We start from the raw sequence: 22,164 nt of genomic DNA, 5'->3' as shown, positions 1-22,164 counted from the left end.
AGAGATTTACAGTGATATTTCAGTATAATTTTAGATTAAGTCTTTAGATCCATCATATGCTCTACTAAAAGCTGTCTGATAGAAAACATGTATGCCCAACAGAATGTAGCCAAGGGGAAATAAAAGTGTCTCTTGAAAATAACAAGTTTGATTATGGTTAGTAGAATATTGCTTACAGTCCTTAAATTTCTGTGATACAATGAAGTTTATTAACAAAAGACTATGCAAAAAACCAGGCAAGCCAAACTTTAGGATCTTGGGAAACAAAAACAAGAACAAAAAAGGCTTCAGAATCAATGTATCTTAACATATTAAAGAAATACTGGAATTAATTGAGCCCTTTTGAGCATATCCCTAGGTGCATATAATTTCCCAGAGAAGAAAGCCAAGCAGAAAGGACAAGACAAAAATCAAAAGGTGGTCAGAAGGAGACAAAATTCTAAGTGTATGGGAAAGGATCTAAGTGTATACAGAAAGACATTATTCAAAAAAGGTTAAGGTAGGCAAAGAAGGTACAGATCAATAAAGTCTTCTACATTGTGAAGGGCCAATCACTGAGGTTTCTCCCACCTCTGCATAATCATGAAAGTCTTTACAACACTCTTGGTCACTCTAATAAAAGGAGAAATATCTTTTTATTGATTTCTTGCTTTTGTTTTTGTTTTTTTGACTCAAGCAAGAGAAGAATGATCACCAATGGCCAATGGCAGTTACAGCAAAGCAATACCAAAAGCCAGCTTCACACTCAGGAGAAAACCCTGCACCTCCTCCTGCTGGTTTGCACCCATTAAAAGGAACATCTCAGATAAAGCACCATAAAAGTGATCCCTGAAAGTATAGCCTTTGGAAGAAATTTTAATGAAAACTTTTACACATTGCATTAGTACTCACAAACTTAAACTGCACTGTTCTCTTATTTTATTAAGCCCTAAAAAGTTTCAAAGAATTTATGTATTTAAGAAATGAGCATTGTTTTATGGGTTGTTTCTCCCCAAAAAAGATAACCAAACAAGGAATCTGAATCTACAAAAAGAACTAACTAACAAAACAAGTCTTCATTACCACTAGGATAGAAAGTACCCTATTATTTCTACTTTATCAAGAATCTTGAAACTCTAGAAATTCTAGGATCTAAAAATCTGAATCTTATTAAGGAAATTAAAATAAAATCTGAAATAATTTTTACATGTCAATTTAACCACACCAATGTGACATTTATATACCAACAAAAATAGTTTGAATTTGCACTACTCTTGTAATATGACTACTCTTGTGAGTGTATTGAACAGGCAAAAGAATAATTATTAAAAAAGAATAGTCAGAAGGAAAAAAATGAATAGTTAGAGATGCACACAAAATTTCTTTAGATGAGCTTCCAAGAATGCACCAAAAAGTGTAAATCCTTTCATCTGATGTCCAGGGTGAATGTCAAGTTATTCCATGACTTTCATTTTACATATGTACAATATAAAAAGAAAAAATACAGGAGAGGTTCTTAGATTTTTCTCTATGTAGTTGAAGAACAAGCACTATCTAATAATTTGAACAATTATATATTAATGAAATATAATTTTGAATCTCACTTCAAGACCTTTGCAAACTTTTAATTAGGATTGGGAGGAATGTTAAGAAGAGTAGAAAGAGTTGTGTTAGCATGATACCAAACAATGGCCAGGAATTATAAGAACGGTGGTTTTGTCTGCTTGGCAATAGGCTGCCACCATGATTTCAAATGTTTAATTAAAGGATAATTTATGTATGGAGTATATTGAAAAATAAGGCAGGTACACGTACATAGCCATTAATTAGCAAAGTTGGCAGAAGTCAAGCAGTAGTTTCAAGAGTAGACAGAACAAGTAAGGACCAAGCACTACGCATGAACTTCCAAAGAAAAGTGCTTGGGAGAAAAAAAAGATGTCATTTTGCCATCTTGTCTATATCTGGAATTTCCTGGAAATCCACAGCAATCTGGTAAAAGGATACTTTAGTCTTCCAAGAACAAGGGAAAATGGAAGTTTGAATCATTCTATTAGGATGTTAAAGAAAGATGCTAATCATATAACAAAAGACTACTTACTACTAAGAGAGTTTTAAGGTTATTAAATGTAGTAATAAAGTAGAATTAACATACTACTAGAATTTACTGAAAACTGAAAGAATGTTCTGCTATGAAATCTGGCTACCACACAATGGCCAAACTCAACTTCTTAGTAGGATTTCATATAAATATGTGGGTGGATTTCCCACTCTTTTCATATAGCCTATTCAATTTATCCATGTAGTGTTCATTTTGTTTTGAGCCAGATTCTTAGTGACTCTTGTTTTTTTAATGATAAATTAGTTCTTATAAGCATCAATTAAGTTTGTCAAATTTATTGACTGACTTCACAGTATGAGGTATGTCACACATTTATCAATAGTACTTTGGGACTATTTCCTTCCAATAATAAGATTTTGGGGTTTAGGATTCATAGCGTTGCAGCTCAGACACAGAATTATCCATTCGAATGGTTCTAAAGAACATAATAGTATCCCCCCCCCGCGCGCACACACACACACACACACACACACACACACACACACAAAAGGTATACTTATATAGTTAAACTGCAGTTTTCCTCACCACAAGTAGGGAAAGCAGCCAGGTCCTAGATTTGCTTGCCAAGATAAAACTCTCTTTAAAAAATGTAAAGAACTTTTGGTGTATGAGACACTTTCAACTAAAGAAGAAGCTATGGTTTTCATTTTCATGCATGTTGAAGTGATAATAGGACATGCTTAGTTTTGAACCATTGTATTACAATTCCATCCTTCATAATGACAGGCAAATTTTATATGTGATAAATGTTAAAAAGAGAGCCAAGTTACAGATGTCACTCTTGAATAAAGCTCATAAATAAAATAGATGTAATACTTGTACACTTTTTTACTAGTTGTAGATGTTATATCATATCCAATCTAAGACTGTCTTTGATGAGCCAATTGAAATAACAAGAGAATATAGTAATCATTTATATTGTGCAATTGATGATCTTCATGCAACTCTTACATAAAATTGTATTTCTCTTACAGACAAATTGTTGGCAACTTACAATGTTAGGGCTTGTATCTTGATGTCCCCCCAAAGCCACATGCACTCATAAGTAAGGCTTTTCACAGATGGGTAGATCTAAGGTCTGTGAATATGGCTTATAACGGTGTATGATAACTAAATTAGTCCACTGATTGTTTTACCATAGTTCTGGGTGTGGATAATGGGAAGGCCCAAGGTGAGTATGGGTAACATCCACCAATAGGCTTGTAGACTGATGGAATGAAGGAGAAAGGGAAGCTCAATACTGTTGCTTTGGTGCATCCTGCCTGTCATTCTATGGACTGTTTCTCCTCTGCCATCCTCCTCTGCTATGTCACCCTGCCTAGCTAACTAGCTACGGACTGAAACCTCTACAAACTGAGCTAAAATAAACCTTTCCTCCTTTGACTTGTGGGTTTGGGTAGTTTGTCCCAGCAACAAAGAAAGTAAGACAAAGGACAATGATCTTGTAACTCAACTTTCTCTTCCTTCCTCAAACTATCTTCACATATTTTTCTGACCACCAGAAGGCACAAGTTGGAAAAATGTTTTTAAAAATGTATTCAATACTTCAGATCCATGTGTTTAACATTAAATAATAGGGAATCTGTAATTCTGGCCTTATACTCCTCACATTAATCACCCAGGCAATGATACAGTACAAATGGAAGTAAAATATATCTTCTTAATTTATATTTTTGCAGATTGACTTTTAGAGCATATGGCTACTGTGGTAATAAAGTTAAAATAGTCACATGAGTTAAGAAAGAATTTCAAATAATTAATTCATGTCCCCAAACTGTAGATGCACAATTTTAAAGGCTTATATTTATAGTTTATAAGGAAAATGCTACCTAGGATTACACAAGAGTATACCTTTATGTGAGTAAAGTAAAATTATGAAATATTAATAAAGGGAAAGTCAACTTAAATATGATCTTATTTTTCCTCATAAGGCAGAACAAAAATACAAACCCCTTGGAGAACTGGTTCTAGGAACCTCAAGGATATCAAAGTTGGGCAATGCTCAAGTTTCTTATATAAAACAGTATATAATATTTGCATATATCCTATGCACATTATCCTGTATATTTTAAGTCATCTCTAGACTACTTATAATACCTAATGCAATGCAAATGTTATGTAAATACTTAAGCTATGTACTGTTTTGTTTAGGGAATGATGACAAAAAAAGTCTGAAAAAAGGAGAAAAGTTGCACATGTTCAGTACAGATGCAATCTCTTCCCAATTTTTAAAAAATATTTTAAATTTATACATCATAATTGTACAAATCTACAGGGTACAGGACTGCAGATGTACCTAAGTGGTAGACCATTGCCTGGAATGTACAAGGCCCCAGGGTTCAATCCCCAGCACCCAAAATAATAATAATAATAATGAAGTACAATGCAGTGTCTTGATACATTGTACAATGATCAAAGCAGGGTAATTGGGGTATCTATCACCTTAATCACATATCAGTTCTTTGTGGCCAAACACTCTTCTCTTCTAGCTATGTTGAAATATACATTATTGTTAGCTACAGGTACCCTGCTATGTAGTAGATTACAAAAACTTATTTCTTCCATCTAACTGTAACCTTGTATCTGCTGACCAACCTGTCTCCCTACCTCCTCCTCCCTACATTCCTTAACCTCCGGTACTACCCTTCTACTACCTACCTCTATGAGACAAAAAAAATTTCTATGATACACATGGGTGAGATAATGCACTATGTATCTTTTTGTGTCTGGTTTGTTTCACTTTATATCCTTTAGATTCATCCATGTTGTTCCAAATGATGGGACTTCATCCTTTAATGGTCAAGTAGTATTCCACTGTATATAAATACCACATTTTTTTTTATCCATTCTGAAAAATGCCGAAATAAACATTGGAGTGCAGATGTTTCTTGACAGACTGATTTTGTTTTATATATATATCCAGTGGATACTTTCTGAGTCATACAATTCTATTCCTAATTTTTCAGGCACCTCTATACTATTGTGCATAATGGCTGTGCTAGTATATATTTTCATCAACAGTATGTAAATGTTCCATTTTTTCTACATCATTACCAACAGTTACCTTCTGTCTTTTTGTTCTGTTTTGTTTTCTGGTACTGGGGCTTGAATTTAGGGCCTTCACACTGAACTATATTCCCAGATTTTTTTGATACATGGTCTCACTATGTTGCTAAATTTCCCAGGCTGTCCTGAACTGGCAGTCTTCCGGGCTCAGCTTCTCAGAGTGCTGGAATCAGATGCCTGGACCACCATGGCTGGGTGCCTTACTTCTTTTTCATGATAGTCATCCTAACTGGAATGAGGTGATATTGTGATTTTTTTACTTGCATTTTCCTGAAGATTTATAATATTAAGTAATATTACATTTATACTTATAAGCTTAATATTTAGTAATATTGTTTTCACTTACCTATTGGCCATTTTGCATTTCTTGCCTTGAAAAATCTTTAGATCTATTGCCTTTTAAAATTGGATTGCTCACATTTTTGCTGAGTTAACTGAGTTCCTTACATATTCTGATTATTAATGCCTTGCAGAAGTATAGTTTGCAAATATTTTCTACCATTCTATAGGTCATCTTTTTTCTCTGACGTTTGTTTCCTTTGTTGTGGAGATTTTCAGTTTAATGTAATCTCATTTATCTATTTCTCTGAATATTCTTAATCCATGGTTAGATTCAGATAAAGAGGGTCAATGTATACAATTATCGTTATTACTCTCCTAGAGAAAAAAATGTAAAAATAGAATGATTGGGCACTTGGAACCCCCACCTGGATAAACTCGACTTATTAAAGATGGGCACCTCAGCCCTCAAGAAGGCAGAACAAATGGATTCACATCATGAAAATACACTGTCTTTCTTCCGGCAGATTATTACCCTGGGGGGAAAAGAGTCCATAAGAGCATTTAGATTCTGATTTATCAAAAGAAGAGTTATACAGCATTAGCTAATCCAGACCATACTCTTTTTGAGTCTCTTCAGTTGAAAATAAACATAATGTCTCAGGGTTTCTTGATCATTATCTGGTTACCTGTAAGTCAAGGATTTCACAGTAAATTCTTTGTGCTTCTCTGGGCAACTCACCTCTTGAGATACTGGTTGTCCTGCGTCAGGGGATAACAGTTACATGTCTGTTTCATTTATTCCTAACTCTATCTGTGCACACTGCTCTTCTCTGTCCTAGCCAATGAATATCCTCATATTCAAGATTTGTTGAATCTATCCACATCGCTCCCATTTTGGCCCTACATAGAGTTGTTCAAAGTTGAATAAGCTACCTGCCATTTTTATTTTCTGATTAATAATTTGATGATTAGAGATAAATTTTTAAAGCAATTAATGAAGTTTTGACTATTCAGCTTCCTTTCCAAATCAAGAGCAAACCAAAGGCAGTGACTACATGAAATACTGAAAGCATTACATATGTGTGTGTGTGTGTGTGTGTGTGTGTGTGTGTACAGGGTAGGATTTTTACATATCTAGTGTAGTCAATCAGAAAACTAAAAATGACTACAATGGTAGTGAGAAAATTAGAAAAGATTAAATCATATTAAATAATGCATTTTTAATAATACATCTTTCCAAAATCCTTTGTTAATTGAAAACTCACTGAATTAAGGTGGATTCTATTCTATTAACTTCCCTTATTATATCCTGAATATTTATAACAATTTGACAAATATTAAACTTGTGCCACCCTAAGACTGCTAAAGGGAGGTGGATTTTATTTCTTAGTTGGTTTTATGATAGATAACTTTTTATTGTACCAAATCATTTCTTAGGGCTTCTATTTCATTTTGAAGGGGGAAAAATAGTTATTGACAGTGCTTCAGAAATTAGGATTAAGCTAACAGTAACCTTGGTGTAGGCAGTGGCAGTGGAACAAGCAATAGGATGATGAATGGGGAGAAAAGGACCTTATCTTGGATAAGGTAAGTCCCAGTCCTCTCCAGCTGAATTTATTAAAATATCTTTTGGCGGGGGGTACTGGGGATCAAACTTGCTTGTGTGGCGGGAGGCGAAATCACTGAGCTAAGTTCCCTGCTAAAATATCATTTTGCTACTGGTTTGTTTGTACAAAAATAAGAGTTTGCTCTTTCAGTCTAAATCTAATTTATCAATACATAATGTTGGTCAGTTGTTATTCTCTTTAACTAATTTGGCAGAAGACCTACTAAAAACCATTCAAGACAGAAAATTGGCACTGCCTATATTCCTATTATTTTCATTCAACAGAATTTTAGAAGCTCTATTATACCTGGTAGCTGTTGATTATGAATTAAGAAGATTTTCTCTTGCCTGCTCTCTTGCATTTTCTCTTTCATTTTGGATCAAGGTTTTTTAATTCTAGTCACAGGTTTACCAATATATGAATCATCTAAGCCATATCACTTTACTTCTTTGGGCCTCAGTTTTCTCACATAAAATGAGAAAGCTAGATAAGGTGTAAGATTTCTTTTTCTCTAGAGCCTTAAGCTAGATAACTTTTAGGGTTCTTTCTCTAAAATTCTATCACTCCAGTTGTACTGTACCAGTGCTAAATATTTATGAAACAAATTACAATAACTCTGACAAGTTATCCGAAGTGAGTCCTCAGGGAGGGTTATCTAGCAACAAGACCAAACCATGAACTGCTGCTTTCCTCTACTGATAGAAATGGAAAGCTCTGGAGTGGATAGAAAGCTCATTTCAGAAATCCTCAAACCATTCATTCTTCAGCAGTCAACAAAAAATTGCTCATTCCATATTCCTCCCATTATGCAAGGACCTAGATGACATTTAACACAATAGTAATAGTTTTTCATTATCCTATTAACACTGCATCTTGATATAAAAAGTTTAAACCAGGATCTCTCTAAAAAGGAGCCTGGTGGTGACTGACTTTACCTTATCAGGAATCTTTCTCAGAAAGGAACAGTGTTTGCGCTGTCATTCTTAACCTTGACACAGTGAAGAAACAAATTCAAATTCATTTGTGAAAATGTACTCATCAGTTACTTTAATATTTTGCTCTTTGGTTCTGTTAAAGATTAAATAAACCAAAGGCCACATTACTGAATATTCTTTAAAAACCTTTAAAAATTTGTCTTGATATTAATCAGGGTTGTCAGCAAAAGGATTCATCGGGATTCAACATGGACAGGTATATATCCTTTGAGAATTTAGAACCAGGAAAAAGCTTATTTCTCTTAAAGAATACAGCATTCATTTTGCCCATTAATTAGAATTCATATCCTATAATGTTTCCCTTGTAGTCACTTCAGCCTAAAAGCTGATACCTAAATTTAAAACTCAAACTTAGTACTGTTAGTTTAGTGGTATTAGATGGTTCTTAGTATATATATTCAGAATTAAGATAAATGAAGATTAATAAGGAGATGTTCTAGGTTTATGTCAAGACATTCAGATTAAATAGATCTGAGATAACAGTCTCAAATCTTTTTTAATGAATATCCAAAATAACTAAGATGCAAGTGACCCATGGATCTCATTTTGAGAAATACCAGCCCAGATGGTTTAAAGTTATTTCACTTGTTTTTAATACTTCAAGGGTATCTATTTTTATAGCAATACCTTTATTATATAATTATATTTTAAAGATCATCTTAATTATTTTTTAGAATTAAGCAGGGTAAAAATAGTGTATCTCTGTATAAATATAAATGCATATAGTATAGCTGGTAATTAATTTAAAACTAGTGAGAAAACATGAATATATATCTTTATGTCTCCTAGAAAAGACAGGACTTTTTAAACAAAATGGCCAAGATAAAAGAAAAAGGATGACTTTTATTGCATCCAAATTAAGGATTTCCATTCTATGAGGGCTATCACAAACAAAGTAATAGTTGACAAAATGGAGGAAAATATTTGCAGTTTCTGAAAACAACAACAAATGATATAGGAGATTCTAAACTCACTCTTATATACTAGAATTTACTTAGAATTTATGGAAATCAGTAGGGAAAAATAGTGACCCCAATGGAAAAACGGCAAAGAATATAAATAAGCAATTTAAAGAAAAAGTATCAAAATGCTAACAAGCATCTAATAGTAAGCACACTTGGTATAGAGAAATAAATTAAAACAAAAAACAAGGTATCACTGTACATTTAATAAGCTGGTAAACAGCCAAGCTGGACAATGCCAAGGACTGGCAGAGATATGGTCACATAAAAATATTGGGCCGGGGATTTAGCTCAGTGGTTCCAGCGCCTGCCTCGCAAGTGCAAGGTCCTGAATTTGATCCCCGGTACCAAAAAAAAAAAAAAAGAAAAAGAAATACAGCTACTCTGAGAGCAATATGGCTGTCAAAGGAGCTTGCCAGCCCTTCTCTTGCCCATAAAATTTTCCAGGTGAGAACTATATACTCTTTCATTATGTTTCATTATATACTCATCCATTATCAAACTACCAGAAGTCCATATTAAGTCTTTGCTTTCTCCTTAAAGTGTGACTTGAAAGAGTGCAGAAGGACAACATCTCCCTATGGAAGGATGTTAAGAGTCACAGCACACCAATAGCCATCTTTGAAAAGCCACTTTCAAAATGCAGCCCTTGACCCTACTGTATGCTCAGTGCCAGTGAAAGTCTGACTCACTCATCAATCTTCACATCGTTTCAAATCATCTCTCTTCAAACTACTACATAATGATCTCCTACTTCTTCAGTGTGGCAACTCTTGAATGAGTAGGTCAGCCAAATTTTCCATTTTATTGGAGTATTGCAAGTGCTAATATGTGTTGTCTAAGTCTATTTCCTGTTGCTATAACAAAAAAAACTGAGACCAGGTAATTTATAAACAGAAGTTTATTTGGCACATAGTTGTAGAGCCTGAAAAGTTTAAGAAAATAACACTAGCATTTTTTGTGGCATTGGGCAAGGACCTTCTTCCTGCCTCATAACATCCTAGAGGAAACATGCTAGTTCCCCCTCCCCATAAATATACACCTGCCTTTTTTCTTTTGGAAGTGTAAGTGAATTTTTATTGGAAAGAGACATTGTCAACTCCAATAGCAGTAAATAAAGAGCGAATAAGAAAATTTCCGTTGGCATAGACATGACCACTATAATACGTAATACAGGAGGCATATCGATTTGTGACCCTTAGTCCAAAAACATTAAGTGCTTTTCCACTCAACCTATGATTTCTGGATTCCTACTAAGAAGGAATACATTAAGAGCAGGAAAAGCCTACTGAAAGGAAACCCCCAAAGAAGAGAAAGGGAGGGAATGTAGAAATTAAGAAGTTATGTAGAACATTCTTTAAATTATAATTAGCTACATTTTCATATCTTCACAGTAATACAAAACACAGTCACTTGCAGAGCTGTTTCAGATTACTTAAATACCAGATATTTTTAGTCCTCTGTATAACTGTTTGGAAGTTACTTGTGTTTATACAAAATGAAGCTATTAATACTTTCCTTAGCAGTAACTACACATTAGGAAGGCCAAGACAAACACAAATCAAGGAATGGAGTTTTTCCGAAGCTGCCATGTGAAAAGACAAGAAGCAATTGATTCCCTACACATAAACGGGTTTCTTTCCTATAGGAAAGCCAAATACAGTAAGAATAAGGATATGTAAAAAGATATCTTTCAAAGGGAAGAAGGATGACATCCTATTTGCTTTTAGTTTTCACATTCTTCTGAATTTTCTGACACCCATAATGTTGTCTCTAAGCAACTGTACCATTAGGGTGCTGTCTTTGGAAGAATCTTCATTCGTGTAACAAGCTCTATGATGGTCTCATCAGAAGTCATTTTAGCCACAGTGCAGGCAAGCTCTGGGTTATTAGGGAAGTATCTCTTAATAAAATATGGAAAATTTAAGAGCCAGCCCCAGGCAGGTTTGCATCTCTTTCTTGCTTATATCAAATGTCTCTTAGTATGCTCCTTGGGAATTATCTATCATTGCTTACAATCATGAAATTTCAACAAGGTATAGGATTTAATTTCCCTTCAGGGTTAGTAGAAGACCTTCCTCTCTGGAGTAGGTGCATTGGCTATTAAATAAATCCTTATCCAACAATTCCAGGACAATGGCGCAAATCTGACTCCAGTTTCTGGTGATGGTCTTCAATCAGCCTCAGCTTCTTGTTGGAGGCATTTGTTCTCTGAAGGTGGACCTGACATCCTGGGCACATTCTTATAGGTCACAGAAAGCAAGCTGCACTCTTGGTTGGATACCTTGTTGCCCTACTCCATCATAGCCCTTGTGTCAGTGGCCATGTTGTTGTAGCTCTGACTTAACTTGGCCAGCTTGACCTTCTGGATCAGTTCCCTCTGCTCCAGAGAGCAGCTGGTGAACTGGAGCTGGGACAAGGACAAAGGGGGTGAGAGCAAGAGTCTGTCAGAATAGAGAATCCTCCCTCTAGAGAGATTCACATCCCCCATGGCACAAGTCTCTTCCTCTCCTTAGAGAGCCACCAATCTCATTATGGGAACTGATCTTACCTGTAACTGCTTGCAGTTACATCTCCCAGAAGTCACACCTTCAAATACCATCAGTACATGATTTGGGGGATTGTTTCCAGTGCATGAAATTTGGGGACCACTAGACCAAGTTACTCAGAGCAAACCACAGCATGGGTCCAGGTGAAAAAAAAGATGAACCAAGTACAAAGATTAGACTTACGTCTCAGAAAAAGATAAGCAGGTTCATGCCCCCAGAAATGAGTTAATTTTTACACTACAGCTAGTACCCTAATATCGTTAGGGTCTGTTATATTTCTAAAAGTAAAAAACATAGTCCAGAATCATTACCACAAAAAGACCATTGAACTTAAGAAAGATAAAGCATGTGATAATTGGGGGGGAAGGATAGAACTTGGGACCTTGTGCTTGCAAGGCAGGCGGTGGAACGACTGAGCTAAATCTCCAGCCCCCCCATTTTTAAAAAATGATTACAGTTATGGTTCTAAAAGTATGATTTAAAAATAATTATGCCTAAAATTTGTTAACTGATTTTAAGTAAAACATGAATAAAGCATCATAATTTACACTTATGGATTTACCCTAAAAAATTGCAGAAAAGTGTTATATATCAAGCTTTGATGCAATATAGATTCTCCAAATTCCAATTCTCAAAATTCCAATTCCAATTCCAATTCTCCAAAGAAATTAGATTATTTTAATTTCCAAAAATTGGTTCAATTTCTCTGACTTAACCAGTTTTGTTTTTTGGTTTTTTTCAAATTTTTTTTCTTAACTAGTTTATTACTGAAGCTTGTAGAGCTGTAGCTCAAAGTGTGGGAAAGATCTGGAGTCTCAGAATCACCTCAGTTATATTTAAAATATGCAAATCGTTACAACCCTTCTCCAACCTCCGCAGGGCAGAACCTTTTGCATTTTAAAAACCCCCCAGTAAAAACCAACCAACCAACCAAAAACAAAAATTAAAAAAAAACCTTCACAGTATTCTTAAGCAATAACCTCAAAAAGCTAAAGTATTTAAACATTCAAATTAAAATGTGAAAAGCTATTGTTTTGTAAATATAAATTGAAAAAGGTCTCTTCTGTAAACCTGTAAACATCACTTTCTACAGAAAATCAACTTAGTTTAATGACTAGGGCTATGGACTGAAACTCAACAAATGTTTTATTCCCTGTGCCATCATTTCCCCATATGAATGATATCAGTAAATTATTTAAATTCACTGTGATAAATAGGATATACAGTAATTCCTTTTTCCTGCCTTGGAGGCATATTGTGAGGTTAATTAAATAACAGCTGCAAAATACTTTTGGCTCCTTGGAGAAAGACATTATAGAAGACATTATATTATATATGCAGCATTTTTTTTCTCTGCTATGAAAACAGGGCTAATTGTTCTTGAGAATCAGCCCATGGCAGAGAAAACAACCATGACACGGCTTTCACAAGCATTAAATTCACAAAGGCAAAATTTTGTCACAGTTGATGTCAGACCCCGTGAATGTTATCCTTCTGCTCTTCCCACAGACCACTGCCATCTTGTGGGAAACAGGCATTGTCCTTATCTTAGGCTTCTATTTCATTCGTTTGAAATCCTGACAAGATAATTTGGGTGTTCCTCTATGGAATCAAAGATGTGTGGTTTTTGCATTCCTGCTCCTGTCCTGAGCGTGTTATCGGTGGCACTCAGGGGCTGAGTGAGACCATGCTGAAGGTCAGGTAGCACTAATGGGAGGACGGGTTCTATACACAAGGCATCTCCTAGGGGCCTTGAACCTTACATAGCCCTCAAATAGGGCTTGCCACAAAAATCTGCTATTGTGTTCCATTATATTCTGGAATTGGGGCCGAAAAGGGAGAAGAAAAAAAATCACTGGAGATCATTGAATCCTGTGTTCATTGCCGCGGGGAAAAAATGCCTAAGTCTGTAAATGTTGTTTGTATTTGTCAAAAAAAGGACTGCTTACAGAGGAAGACCACCAAAGACTCCTAAAATCTATTAAGTTATATAAATAATTGTCATATTTTGACAAACATGTCTTTTAAAATTTATCCTGCAAAAATAGGTTTTCATGAAAGATCATTCCTTTCTAGCCTTCCTGATATTTAAAGGCTCTAAACTGGTAACAAACTACATCTACAGAAAATGTGGCAATTTTAACCCAGAAAAAAAATTGCCTTAAGAAGTAATATTATACAGAGAAACAATCTTTATGGTCAGAAATACTGCCTTTTACCTTCATAAGGCAGGCATTCCTTGAAAAAGACATTTTTTAATATTTAACTTTTTAATTTTTTCTTATAGGCTGGTCTTGAACTCACTGTGTATCCCAGGCTGGCCTGGAATACCCAGTGATTCTTCTGCCTCAGCCTCCAGAGTGCTGGCATTACAGGTGTGTACCACGACACCTGGAGATTTTTAACTTTTGTGGCTGAGTGAGTCTTAGGCAAAATAATAAAAAAAAAAAAAAGTAAAAAGATGAAACTCATCTTGATATCTTCATCTCTCCATGTCTGTACTTCTCAACCCTCATTTGAAGTATCTTCCCTCAGTAAAATTTTCTCACTTCTGTGCTGGGATACTAGCTTCTCCACTCACCAGAAAATTGAGATTTGTATCAATTTAAACCAAAATGTTAGAGACTGAATAACTCACACCAGTGAGTTAAAGAAATTTATAAAGAATTATTAGCCAGTCACTGCTTAATCCAAAAGGTAGAATATCAAAAGACAGATTCTGGAAAATTGGGCAGGGGAGAATTTGGAAAGTGATTTTTTTTCTAGAACAGATTTCATTACATAGTCAACATCTATTCAGCTTATTAATTTTCAAAACTAAAAAAATTGGAAAGAGTAATATACTAAGTCCTTCAAACAAAAGGGTATCTTCTTACACTAGCTTCAAATCTAATCTCAGAACAATGTCACCTCTAATAGAAATAAATATCAGATGACCTAAAGCACTAAAAAAATAATACATAAATTTACTGAAATGTCTTGAAAAGGCAACAAAAAGAACCAGGAATACACTATACAGTACAGAAATTTTTCCTATAATCTTTTTGAATAGATTTTTTTTCTTAAGTCCTATGAACTGAAGCAATCTATGCCCTAAATTTTCCATCTTTGTGTTTCCAAATGTATCCCACCTCTTGTTCTAATACTGATCTCCAGGAGAAGCATTTTCTCATAGAAGCTGAATTTTCCTGTTGCATGTCTACCCAGTTTCCTGGTCAGAAGTCCAGAAACCTGGCAGTAATAGCAAAGAACTCCCTTAGAATGTGAAGTGATGGTCAAAGGGAAACCAACCACAAATATCATTCAGTAATTCTGCTTCTCTTAAAATAAGAGTGACATCACATTATGAAAAGATGAGGTTTCTATTTAGGGCCATTTTATCCCAAATCAGTGCTGGTCCTTATTCTGTCCTCTGAAATGTAACAAGTATACACTAGGAGACACCATTGGGCTTTTAGACACATGATGGCTTCATGAGCATATCATCCTGCTGCCTGGAGCATCATTTCCAGTGCTGTTTGCTTAGTGAACTCCAATGCGAGTTTGAAGACCTATCAATTAACTCACACATGGAAATGGGTTCCCTGGCAGATTGTTATACCTTCTCCTTGATCCATTATTTGTTTGTTTCTCATAGCAATAAAATACATTTTTAGCTGAAAGCATAGCCTCCCACCAGAAAGAATTTCTTTCTATTTCTCACTTAGCCTTCAATTAGGTATGGCCATAAAACTAGTTTCAGGCCAGTGGCATGTGGGCTTAAAGGATGTGTTCATTTCTGAGCTGTGCTCTTAAGAGAATTTTCAGTGGCTTCAAGTTTCCCATTTTCCCCTCCTGGATAGACAAAGTGAAGAGGTGGGAATCACTGTGGACCACATGGATAACACAACACACTGGAGATGGCAGAGCAAGCAGTTAAAAGGAAACTGGAACCTACTGTATTCTGTGGGATTGCACATTAACCTTGAAATTTGTGTTACAATGTTAGATATGAGAAAAGCTATTTCATTTATGCCACATTAATTTTAGCTTTCAACTCATAAACTGAGGACCTCTCCAAAACATTTGCATAACACCCTGTACAGGCATCTCTTGAGCTATTGCTCTCTGTATTCAATAAATGTTGAATTTTTTTATCTATAAACTTTAAACTCAGGGCAGGCAGGATATCTTGTTAATATGTCAATTCTAGTATCAAGTACACTGTTTGAAATAAAAATGTACTGAGTAGATGAGCAGATGGTTGGGAGAATAAATGGATAACAGACAATTGATCATGTGATCAGTTTGTATTTACACAGATTTGGATATATTTACCTTATAATTTTTTTTGTTTTTGTTTTCTTTTTTGGAACCAGGGATCAAACTCAGGTCCTTGCACTTGTGAATCAGGTGGCAGAACCACTGAACTAAATCCCCAGCCCTTTACCTTACAATTTTATGGAGCTTTCAAACTTGAGAGTTAGGAGATAATGTTTAAACTATAATTGCAAAGAAAGAATAAACATTTGAAGGAACAAATGCTATGAAGGGTAATATTGTCTGTGATTTTCTAAAATGATTCACTCATTTTTTACTTACTCCTGGACTTTTATTCTATTGCTGTCTGCAAATACTTCTAAAAGTGATCGTTTAAATGCTCCAGGAAGTGGCATGCTGGTCTCAAGATATCTCTGCCTCTGTGGTAAGAATTGCCCCATTTTCCTGATTTCTCTGCCCAACACTAGTTTTGTTTCCCATTCTAATTTCACAGTTGGCTGCTCTACTCTGGCTTTTGAATCTGGTTTTCCTCTTCAGATTTTTCTTGACCTTCACTTTCCACAAATCTCTGTTCTCTCTCTTTTCAACAAGTTGGACATTTTCCTTTAGCCTACCTTTAGAATTCAGACCTAAAGAATGACAGCCAGAAGAAATACCTCTGGGCATATTTCTTCTACTCCATGTTCCTTCCCAGTCTCCACTCTTCTCTCAGTACACACATGGACAAATTCACAAGTATCACATACACATGCACACACACACACACCCCCTCTCCCTATGACCTTTTCTATCCTCCTTTCAAAATTTCTCCCCTCTGCAACTACTATGGGAAAAGGGTCAAACGGCCATGCTTACTTTGCTAATACTGCAGCTGGCATACAGTTTGCTGCCGTACTTGCCTAAAAGTCATTTTCAATATTTTTTCTTTAACTCACAATTCACTTTATATGTGATTTACTCTAATTATCAAACAAGTCTTGTCCTTCAGAGATTTTATTCTAAGAATAGAAATATATAATCAAAACGTCTTATATTCATGAAGCATTTTTTAAAACTACATTCAACATGCCATTGAATTGTATAATGCATTTGAGCCAACCCTGGCAATATTGATTAAAAGGGGATCTGAATAAGTTCTTTCACTTTCCATTTAAAAAGATGATTTATTTCAGATATGGCTTCTTTTATATACAAATCCATGACTATCTGTGGCTAGGCAGAGCTTATCTTATCTTTCCATCTCATGAAATGTTTTTCATTTTCACATTAATGTCAGCAGAGTTTACTTTAATTATGTATCTATACTGTACTAGATCAGCTCTGAAAATATCTCATGCCTCTCATATAGAAACTCTGGAAAATCATACAGATATGTACTCATTTTTTTCCCTCCGCTAACCTACAGAGTACCAGAGCCAAATTCTGATAACTCAGCATTTCCCACTGCTTTGCATACTGTAATTTCTCAAACTCAGTGCTTTCCTGTTCTGTTGTGTACCGGTTCAATTAAAATACTGCTGTTTACTAGGTTTTACTCAATATAATCCTCTATGTTTTCCCAACTGAATTTTAGCTTTCATTCCTGAAAAAAACCTCTGAACCTCATTTCAGGCAACAGTGCCAATTCATTTCAAACTGATAGGCTTCAATCCAAGAAAATAAATGGGAGGAGGTTGAAACATGACTTGAGAAACTATGTTGCCAAGACCATTCATCACAGTACTCGAAAAATAAACTGTGGGTTTGATCACTTTTAATTTTCTTTTCAATGAACCCCAGGCAAATATCTTAGATATATGTGCTGTGATAAAGCATCTTCTCAGAGTGGGAATTATTAACTTACTTGTTTCATCAAAGGTATACTAAATGCCTCCATCAAAGTTTTTAAATGCCTCCATCAAAGTTTTTAAATGCAAATACAGATAATATGTTTCTGACACAAAAATATTTAGACACATGACACCGCTATAGGAATAAATAACCACTTTTCCATGTTCTTATTATATGAGTTAAAATGCTGTTACTTTAATCCTTTCAAAAACACTCTTTAAAACTGATAAGTAAATAAAATATCTCACATCATGGATGTTTTGTATTACAAGCCAGAGGGCTCAACCTTGAGCCTAGAGAAACAGCTCAGTGCTTAGAAATGTTAAAAATGGTAAAACTGATAGCTAGGAAAGACTATTTTGAAATTGATGAAATGGAACTGAGAGTGTAGCTCAGTGATAGTGAATTTAGCAAGTGTGAGGTCTTGGGTTCAATCTCCAGAACGAAAGAAAAAAATATATGCATATAATATATTTATATAATATAATTATAATATATAAATATATATTTTAAACATATATGATATGTTTGACATATATATAAAATATATATATGGCCTGTTTCAAACATTACATATTTGAATTACATATTTCAATCCAAGTGATGAGGACAGAGTCGGAAGTGTTGCCCTTTTTGGAATGGGTGGTTTCTAAGCAGCCAGCCTCTCCCAGATATGCAAAAGTAGAGGAGATCATGAACTCTGCAGAGACACCCGCCCAGCTGACTGCACAATGGGATGATCAGATTGAGCAGCAGGCTGAAACCAAACAGATGAATAACTGATACATATATCAAATGAGTAGAGCACCAGGTCAGAAAGGCACAAGCCTCTAAATTAGAAAGACAAGTCCTGAATGCCTCAATCTGCCTCATTTGTCCATTGCCATAACTATCATTTTTGTTTAGAATTTTTAGAGTGCCTTAAACTGGCAGGATGAATTAAAGATATTTTCTTCATTGATCATCCTTCCTCCATCCTCCAACATATGTATACATATATACACTAAACACTCTTTCTATTAAAATAAAGCTTAGTAAAATCACAAAAGAATTTCAGGATGAAAAGGAAAAACCCATTGGGTAACTGTGTTAGTATTCTGTCACTGTGATAAAATATCTGGAACAACTGACTTACGTAGAGGACAGATTTATCTGGCTCATGGTTTCAGTTTTCAGCACATCATATGTAGTGTGCTGACCCTGTTGCCTTGGGACTGCAGCAAGGCAGAGCACGGCAGGAAGTGTGTGGCAGAAGAAGCTGCTCACCTCACAGCACAAGAGGAGGACATGGACACCCCAATGTCCCTTCAAGGGTGCGCCCCCATTGACCTGTCCTCCTTCCATCTGGCCACACCTCCTAAAGATCCCACCTGCAGCAGACCATGGGCTGGAGACAAGCCTTCATGACATGGGCCTTTGGAAGACATTAAAGACCCAAACTACAGCAATTATTACATTCATTTATATATTCATTAACAATTATTTAATATAGAATCCATTTAGTTCCATTAGCAAAAATTGTCTATACAACATAAGCCATAGAATTTTTTTTTTTTGAGACAGGGTCTCACTGTGTAGCTCAGGCTGACCTCGAACAGGGAGCAATCCTCCTGCCTCAGCCTCCTGAGTGCTGAGATCACAGGTGTACACCACCATGTCCGGCGACAAGCTATAAAAATTTTGACATAAAATTATATTTAATTATCAATGTTTTAGCTAGGAGAAGGGGATATGCTTTACTTTTGTTTTATGTCACTAGCAACCACAGTAAAACATGATATTATAATAACTAATAACCTTTTGGAGTTAATCTCATGTATGTGTTTAATTTTTTATTTGTTTTATTTGATTTTAGAGAAGGGACTTTTATCTTAGATTCTACTTCCTTTGCATCAGAAGTTCTTGAGAACTCTGAAAGCACATCTGGGGAATCAAAAAAAATTTTTCTCTTATGATAAGTATCTTTCCAGGTTGTTGTTTTTTTTTCTTTTGGTACCAGGGCTCAAACTCCGGACGTTGCACTTGCAAAGCAGGCCAGCGGCACCACTGAGCTAAACCCCCGGCCCCTTTCCAGGTTTTTAAACATAGTTGCTACATAGTTTCATAGTTTAAACATAGTTTCTCCTACATAGTACTTCCATTTTGATTTAACATCTCTGTTAGAAATCCATTTGGCAGGTGACCCCATTTACCAATGGGCACACTATCAGCAGCATCCCAAGGAGAAAGGCATCCTACTGAAGCCTGGATGAAAAGTACATTCAATGAGTATTTACTGAGCCCTATTTTGTGCAACATATTGCTAGGCAATGGGGATGTAAATATGACTACCAGCCTACACCTGAGAAGCTCACACCTGGCTCATAGTTTGTAGGTATTACATATTCGTGTGCATATTTAATCATTTAATAGGTACCTGCCAGGAGCTATGTAGTCCAGAGTAAGAAATACAACCACGATATATATTCAACCTTCCAGATCCTCACAGAATAGTAAAAGAGAAGGATAGTACATAATGAAAATCCTTGTGATAGCTGCACTAATAAGAGTAGGTCAAAGGCACTGTGGTAGTAAATTAGCTTTACTCAAAAGTGCAAAGGAAATCCACAGGACCAGTGTGCGCACTCAAAGTAGTACTTCTAGACAGATAAAGAAGGGGATTCTTGGTTTTCTCATTCATTTGGGCAGCACATTTCCTATCAATATGTCTCAATTTATCCTAGAAGAATATCACCCTCAGACCACCCACCAAATGGCTCTATCTCTGGGCACAGTTACTACTTGGCATCTGTTGAGATATGCAACAAGAGTATTAATTACTGCTCACCATGTGATTAATGTGGCTGATAGTTCTTGATGAGGTCAGTGTGTTTTGTGGATCTTAGATTAATGATTCCAATTTGACAGACAGCAAGCCACTAAATGGTTACCAGGTGGCACAAATATTGTATTACCCTAGGTAGAACTAAAGAGAAAAATGGAGCTATAAAATAACCTCATGGCAGGGTTAATTACTCAAAGGCTGAGTGTTCTCATATTTTCTAAATAATCTCAAGCAGAAATTCTAATTGTTTCCTTTCTGTTTTTAGGAAACAAAAAAAATCAAAGACATTGAAAATAAAGTACAGATCTAACATCAATGAAGCATATTGAGGGCTATCAGCCTTAGCACAGCAAATGCCTGGCTTAGAGGAAAGGGGCCACACAAACGTCAAGTCATTGAACTTTATCACTTGTATCTTTACTGTTTAAATAGCCCAAGTACATTCATGAGAAGACACTGAGAAGAAAACATTTCCTGAGCTCCTTCAGGAAAATCTATTATCTTAGATGAAGTACTTTCTGAAAGAAAAGAGAAAAAGAAGTCAATAAAAAATAGTTTGATAGAATAAAGTGTTATTGATTCCTATGTAGTAAGAACAGCAAAAATCCCAACATATGACTCTCATATCTTTACCAAGTCATTAGTCTACTGAGAAAGAAATCGTTCACTATTCTGATACTATAAAAATCTATTACAAGGTCCAATATAAGGATGAAAAACTTGGCTGAGTCACGTACCAATCAAAGGTGGACTGTAGAATTCACTGTGGCATATACCATTGACCATACAGGACCTCAGCCCTTCATATTCAGAGTCAATCTGCAGAGAAGTAGATGGTGCCAGTCCCTGAGAGCATACAGACACAGGTGTGAGACTGCCACAAAAACAGAATTCACAGTCACTTTTCTTAGAGAGCCTAATGTAATTTGGGGGGTGGGAATGAATATTTTGTGTCCCAAGGACTAAGAAATTTCACCACAAAATTCTTTGTATATATTTCACTCCAGAATACTGGTCTAACTTATGACCATTTCATCACATAAGATGGCTACGTAACAATAAAATCCCATAGTATTAGCCAGCGATGATTTGAAAAGGTCATTCAATCATGTCATCCCTTGGTTAAAATCCTACAAGTTCCCATCCATCTAAGGGCAAAAGACAGTGCCCTTGTAAAACCCGACCTCCTTCACCGCCACCTCCCTTCTCCCACCTTAAAACCCAGAGGCCCTCTCTTGCCTCACTTTTTACGCTGTCCTCTCAGAACGTCTTCTTCCCCAGGTTCAAGTCTTTACCAAAGATTACTTTCTAAATGAGGTCTTTTCTACTTAGCATGTTACAAATGGAACTAAGGGAATCAGAATATGCTAGCCTACAGCATGTCACTTTGGCATGAGGATTATTTTGAAGACAATTGAGAAACAGAAAACTCAGAAAGGATTCGCTGCCCTTTCCCTCTTTGCCTAAAAGCAAAGCATAAATTTCCCTTAGTAAAAGTATCCTCCTTCCTTTTCCCATAGCAGGAAAAGATAACCTTACTAAACAATCCATGTCATCCATTAATTTCCTCCATATATTTACCTACCTACTGATACATAAGCCCCAAATTTGAACCAGCCCTTTAAGTTATTCTTCACTGAGTACTCCCACATGTATGCACGTTGCACACAAATAAACTGATTTTTTTCTGT

General features: G+C 35.6%; 1 long non-coding RNA gene and 1 other non-coding gene across 2 annotated transcripts in view; both read right to left on the bottom strand.

Annotated features, from left to right (window-relative positions):
* Positions 1 to 22,164, bottom strand: part of LOC110346355 (uncharacterized) — a 355,871-nt gene that overhangs the window by 196,185 nt on the left and 137,522 nt on the right. The gene's annotated exons all lie outside the window — the stretch shown is intronic.
* On the bottom strand, positions 634 to 844 carry LOC147829985 (small nucleolar RNA U3). Its single transcript, XR_015447535.1, has one exon. It is a non-coding gene; the product is annotated as a small nucleolar RNA U3 (small nucleolar RNA).

Source organism: Heterocephalus glaber, unplaced genomic scaffold (genome assembly GCF_053883595.1).
Source record: "Heterocephalus glaber isolate CG9 unplaced genomic scaffold, H.glaber_assembly_v1.0 deba00000347, whole genome shotgun sequence".
Classification (NCBI taxonomy): domain Eukaryota; kingdom Metazoa; phylum Chordata; class Mammalia; order Rodentia; family Bathyergidae; genus Heterocephalus; species Heterocephalus glaber.
This window is presented reverse-complemented; position numbering and strand designations above follow the sequence as displayed.